The 6,571-nt window shown below is 46.9% G+C and overlaps 1 non-coding gene across 1 annotated transcript; it reads left to right on the top strand.

The window, feature by feature from the left end:
- The first annotated feature begins 199 nt into the window (after window positions 1-199).
- On the top strand, window positions 200-304 carry LOC123389502. The gene has a single exon (XR_006604097.1). It is a non-coding gene; the product is annotated as a small nucleolar RNA U13 (small nucleolar RNA).
- The last annotated feature ends 6,267 nt before the right edge of the window (window positions 305-6,571 follow it).

The following is a 6,571-nucleotide window of genomic DNA, read 5'->3' as shown; positions in this document are numbered from 1 at the left end:
ATTTGCATATATATATATGCGCTCGCTAATTTGGTTCTGTTTTAATTTACGAAAGTAGAAGCAAAAGAAAAATATCGAAGATGTTTTAAAAATATACACTATTTTACTGTTGACACCGAATATGTAAGCATAAGTCTGTCACCCTTTCTTTAAAGTCAGTGGGACATCCTCAGAATCCCTTTGTGGTGGCTCTACTGGGATCCTTTTGTAGTTCATAAGCATGATGATTGGGTGTTCACGCTTCTGTGTGACATGTGCCACCCTTTAAACCTTGTTACGACCTCGGCACATTACCCATCTGACGTGAACTTACGGGATCCTATTTTTCGAGTTCTATGGAAAAAGAGTTAGAAGTTTTGGTAATTTTTTTGTTTGATCTGCAAGTTGTGGAAGCAACGCAGTCGGTTATTCAAGGAGCGTTAGCTCTCCGGGGTACGAGACAGGTGTGGGCGGTGTAGGTTTTTAACCACCTCCCGGCTTCCTACATTTAGCAGATAGCTATAGGCTGCTGCAAGTCAGATGTCTGGGTCGGGAGGAAACTTGGCCTGGGGTACCTGACCCCCACCCAGACGGCGGCCCGGAGTGGTGATCCGAGCGGGCCCGCGGGTGAGAACGGGGTGTTCTGGGGCAGCCCCGCGCAGTACTGGGCCTGGGCGGCAGGTGGCGCCCGCACCGAGCCGGCGCGCGGTGGCGATCCGCAGGTCCAAGCCCGGGACAGCGGGGCGCGCGGAGGCGATCCGCAGGTCCAAGCCGGGGGCAGGGGGCACAACCACCTGTCTTTGGTTCTGTTCGACAGACGAGACGAAGCGGAGCGGGACGGAGAGCCACCGCGAGTGCGACCCCTTGTCCTTGTCCGTGTCATGCTACGTCGTCGCTGCTTGTCCCCCCGCTGCAGGTTCCCTGAGTGTAAAGCTGTGTCCAGTTGACCCGCGCGGTGCCCGCCTGGAGGGGTCAGAGGAGGAACCCTCGGCGGGCAACCCCGCCGCTCACGGCAGCTGCTCAAATCCGCGCTGCGGGCGGGGCGGGCTGGGCCGCCGCCGCACCCCCCGTCCCCCAGGTCGCCTACAGGCCTTGGGATTCCTGCGTCCCTCGGGGCCAGAGAAAGCTCTGCAGGATTTTTTCGATTTGGGGGGAGGGGGGCCTGGGAAAGGAGGTGTCGACAGTAGTTCCTCCTCCCCAGGGGGTGATCATGGTAATTTTGTCCCACCTGGGGGAGAGGGCACCGCTTGCGAGTGTCCTGTCTGCCCTGTCCTCCCGTGGCCCCTTCCTCGTCCGCTCGCTGCGTGTCCTTGGGGGACGAGTTCAGTAACCTCTCTGGGCCGCAATTTCTTCAGCGGTAAAATGCGAGGCGTGATAGTCCCTACTTCTCGGGATTGTTATTTAAGAATAAAGGAGTTAATTTAAGCATGTGTCCACAGCTGACAGCGATCTCGGGTGAGCGTTGAATTCAATGCCAGCGTTAATTGTTAAACCACAGCTGATGTATTAATTCACGTTTCCTCTTTTGAGGAAATTCTGTGGTCAGGACCCTACCTCTCTGCCTCTTTCATTTGGCCTTGCCTTCACTGACCAATTGGTGGCACTCAAGATTTTCTAAGTAATTTCAAACATTGATTAATTAAAAAAAAAGAAGAGAAGAGTTCCTCCCATGGGGATTCTCCCGTATTAAGGTCCGCGTGAGAGCAAGATGCCAATCAACGGTGTCATTGTGTCCAGCCTGTGTGTGAGCCCGTCTGTCCTGTGCCACGCACCCTCTGTGCTCAGTGGATCCAAGAGCTCACTGCCTTGTGAGCAAAACACTTGTATTGCAGGGGTCTCCCCCTCTTCTCTCTGAGTTTCCTGAGGCCAGAGACCATCTCTTTATCCCCAGTGCCTGGCACGATTTAGCCATGCAATAAATGTTTGTTGAACGCACAAGTCTATCCACAGAAGATGGGCTGAATAAACCACCGGCCATCCACACAATGCACTTCTGTGCAGCTTTACAAAAGAATGAAGCCCGTCTCTGTGGAAGGCCACAGGACTCCAGGTTACATTAAGTGAAAATATATGTTGCCTTTTTTCTGGGACCACATATATGTTGCCTTTTTTTCTATCAAAGATGTGTGCATTTGCTTACATTTTCAAGAAGAGGCAATGGAAGTGTAAACCACAAACTAATAAAAATGGTCACATAGAAGGAAAAAACAGAATGAAGGGAATGGGAGTGGAAGCCAGGCTTATTTTCATATACTGTGTTTTATAGTTTGACTTTGGAATCATATAAATGGCTTACATGATTTTTTTTTTTAAGGTTTTATTTATTTATTTAACAGAGAGACAAAGCAAGAGCAGGAACACAAGCAGGGGGAGTGGGAGAGGGAGAAGCAGGCTCCCTGTTGAGCAGGGAGCCTGAACCCTAACCCAGGATCCTGGGATCGTGACCTGAGCCAAAAGCAGATGCTTAACGACTAAGCCACCCAGGTGCCCTGATTATTATTTTTTTTTTTTTAAGAAAATAACAAAGCATTTCTCAAAAGAAAAAAAAAAGCCACTATTCAAAGTGTATCAGGAGTTACTTGACATAACTACCTGGAAAAATAAGTAACTGACTTTAAAAGTCATTATTTGGACTATGTATCTTTTGTGTGACACATCCTCAGGATTTAAAAAATAAAAAAAAAAAAACAGCAAAGTTGGGGCGCCTGGGTGGCTCAGTCGTTGAGTGTCTGCCCTTGGCTCAGGTCCCGATCCCAAAGTCCTGGGATCAAGCCGCATATCGGGCTTCCTGCTCCTTGGGAAGCCTGCTTCTCCCTCTCCCACTCCCCCTGCTGTGTTCCCTCTCTCACCATATCTGTGTCTGTCAAATAAATAAATAAAATCTTTTTTAAAACATGGCAAAAAATCAAGCTGCACTTAATAATAGTATTTGTTAGTAATAATCCTGGAATTATTGTCTAGCTGTTATTGCATGCATTTGTATTTCACATCTATACGTGTAAGTAAAATAGGAAATAAGTCATTGAATTGATATCATTAGATGCCAAGGTCTTCAGTGAAAGACGAAGAGATACAAGTCTCAGATCAATGATGTTAGGGGTAAGTTACATAATGGAAAATTTGAACCAGCAGTGGTAGTATGGGTCACGATCAATTTTTCTCTTTCTATAAATCACATCTGTGTTAGCTGTGTCCACTGAAAAGGCCAAGAAGTAATGGCAGTCCAGTGGCTATGAGCAACCCTAGTGTCCCAACTCATCATCTAAATGCCATTGCCCACTAAGAGAAACAAAGACCACTTTAGGAGATGACGGCTCTCAAAACTGGGGCAGGGATTGTGTAAGATGAGCCTGTGGCATTTTGTTACGCCCCAGAATAAGGTAGCTATCACTTACTTCTGAGGTTATGTCAAAAGAGCCCAAGAGCCAAGATAAAGGGGCGCCCTGTGACTAAAGATGCAACAGTTTGGGCTGATGAATGAATAACAACGGACTGATTAAATATATAAAATGTATACAAACCCATGAATGCATAGTAATATTTTTTTTAAATCCCTCATTGTTTGCTCTTGTATCACCTAAGGAACTACTTGTTGGAAAATCGGTAAATAAGAGGGAAAAAAATCAAGCATTTTTTCTGCTATCATTTCAGGATACCCAAATAGTGTGTAAGGAAGATAAATGCAACAGAACAGTTGGAATTACAGCGTCGCTCTTCACAGCTTGTAAAAAAAAAAACAAAAAAACAAAACAAAAAAAAAACCCTGCAATAAGGCAGCAACAGCCTTAACAGCCACGCTATTAAAAGTATGGGTAGAGGGGCGCCTGGGTGGCTGAGTGGGTTAAGCCCCTGTCTTCAGCTCAGGTCTTTGTCTCCAGGTCCTGGGATGTAGTCCCGCATTGGGCTCTCTGCTCGGCGGGGAGCCTGCTTCTTCCCCCTTCTCACTCTCTGCCTGCCTCTCTCTCTACTTGTGATCTCTCTCTGTCAAATAAATAAATAAAATCTTTATAAAACAAAATATGGGTGGAGGGGGGCATCTGACTGGCTCGGTGAGTGGGTAGAGCATGGGGCTCTTGATCTCAGGGTGGTGAGTTCAAGCCCCATGTTGGGCATAGAGATTACTTAAAAGCAAAAATAAAAAGAAGTATGTTGGTGGGAAACATATAATGGCGCGAACAAGCTAAAACCCCTAAACCCACTGATTTATCTTAACATCGCTGAGCGAGACAGATGCCTCCCGTTGCAATGCTAAAGGAAGTGCACAGCGTCTACGAAATGTTCTTGCACAAACTTTGAACCTGCATCTAATCGAACTTCTAGATCTAACTACCAAATGGCGAAAAACATGGGGGACAAAGAAACAGATGAAAGAAGACCACAATGGTTTGAGCAGCCGAATCCGGACGTGGGAAGTTCCACCAACCACCCAGTTCTTCAATCAACGATGAGCGTGAAAGAAATGGAGGAGAGGCAGAACTGATCAAGATGAAAAGCTCTTAAGGACAGCTCAACCAAACGCAGTGTCAGATCTTGTTCTCCATACGTTAGAAAAAGACATACTGAAGGCAATTGGACTCGTTATTAGGGTGTTAATATGATTTGTCATCTGAACAGGAAATGTTGAAAGTTAAAGGGTACAAAGGTGTATATGGGCTCTGTCCAGGCCAACCTGATTACCCTGGTGTCACACAACAGTGTGGAATGATGGTTAATTTTTAGATTGACAACATGGTTATGTTTATTTTTATAAGCTTTATGTCAGAAAAGCAATTCTCTAAACTTTTAGTCTCAAGAACTCTTTATACTTTTAAAAATGACTGAGTCACACTCCCAAGGATATCTAGCATCAAGAACGCTGAAAATAACAAATTTTGGAAAAGCTATGGAGAATTGGAACACAGATACATTGGTGGTTGGAATGTAAATGGTGCAGCTGCTGTGGAAAGCAGTTTGACAGTTTCTCCAAAAGTTAAGCATAGAGTAATACAGAGTTAGACTCAGCAATTCTGGTCCCAGGTGTAGAGCCAAGAGAACTAAAAACATGCATTCATACAAAAACTTGGACACAAATGTTCTTAGTAGCATTATTCCTAATAGCCAAAAATGGAAACAACCCCAAAGTCCATCAGCTGAAGAACGAATAAACCAAATGGGGGCGCCTGGGTGGCTCCGTGGGTTAAAGCCTCTGCCTTCGGCTCAGGTCATGATCCCAGGGTCTTGAGATCGAGCCCCGCATCCGGCTCTCTGCTCAGCAGGGAGCCTGCTTCCTCCTCTCTCTCTGCCTGCCTCTCTGCCTACTTGTGATCTCTCTCTGTCAAATAAATAAATAAAATCTTAAAAAAAAAAAAAAGACGAGAAGACAAAATCCCATACAATGGCTTCAGCAGCTGGGGCGTGCACTGAGCGTGGGTGCGGAGAAGGCCTTCGAGAAACAAGGTCACCTATCCCGAGGGTCAGACTCTCTGCCCAGGGCCTTCCAGACGTTTTTTCCTCACAGCCGCCTTCTGAGACTGGCGCCCTTCTGTCCATTCTGCAGAGGATACTGAAGCCCAGAAGTTGGGCAACTTGGCGGAGATGCCACAGTGGAAAGGGGTTGTGTGGGGACTTGAGGTGAAGCCCGTTTGACCCCCAAAGCCCGCGCTCTTCACAGCTCTTTCTAAACCTCCATGTGCACAATCAAGGAGGGTCACTTTCACTACACACCGCATGAAGGGTGCCCTCTCCACAGAGGCCCAGATGGTCACCTGGGGGAGCCTACAGGCTCTAGAAGAACTAATAACAGTCCCCCTGGATTGGTCATTACATTGCACATGGCCCCTCATTCGATCCACACAATTTAATTGCAATTTAAATGCATGGACTAAACATTTTCTCCTCATCCGCTGTCCTCTCCTTAACTCTCCCTTCCTTTTCCTCCAGTCTTTGGAGAGCATTCTGGTAGCTGCTCTTCAAAGAATAAATGAATTCATCGACAGCTGTGCTCCTGAAACTCTGTCAAACACAGAGGACCCTAGCTAGCGAAGCCTGTGGGTTCTTCAAGACCACAAGGATAAACAAGTGGGTTGACTGTGTGGCTTCATGAGGCAAAGACCTGAACACAGAGCCAAGGCTCATCAGTGGCCCCTCCACGCTGGGGAACTCTCCTGCCATTTACTAAGTGAAGGGAAGCTAACTGGGGGGGAGGTCTCCACGAGGTGTTGTGCAATGGTGAACATAGGATCCGAGAGATGCTGTGACCCGCTGTTTATAAGACAGTGCTTAAAAAAAAAAAAAAAAATGCATGCCTTGGGCGCCTGGGGGGCTCAGTTGGTTAAGCGTCTGCCTTTGGCTCAGGTCATGATCCCGGGGTCCTGGGATGGAGCCTGCATCGGGCTCCCTGCTCAGTGGGGAGCCTGTTCCCCCTCTCTCTCTGCCTGCTGCTCCATTGCTTGTGCTATCTCTTTCTCAAATAAATAAAATATATATATTTTTTAAATGCATGCCTTTCTAGGTAGATACATACCTAGGGGTGGGTCAAAGAATACCTAAGTTAGGAGAAAATGTGGTTGGATACCTCCCAGCTTCCCTGCACAGATGGCCTTGGGCGCTCAGG

The sequence above is a fragment of the Mustela putorius genome, unplaced genomic scaffold (genome assembly GCF_011764305.1).
Source record: "Mustela putorius furo isolate JIRA1106 unplaced genomic scaffold, ASM1176430v1.1 tig00003976_pilon_pilon_pilon, whole genome shotgun sequence".
In the NCBI taxonomy this organism is placed as follows: Eukaryota; Metazoa; Chordata; class Mammalia; order Carnivora; family Mustelidae; genus Mustela; species Mustela putorius.
This window is presented reverse-complemented; position numbering and strand designations above follow the sequence as displayed.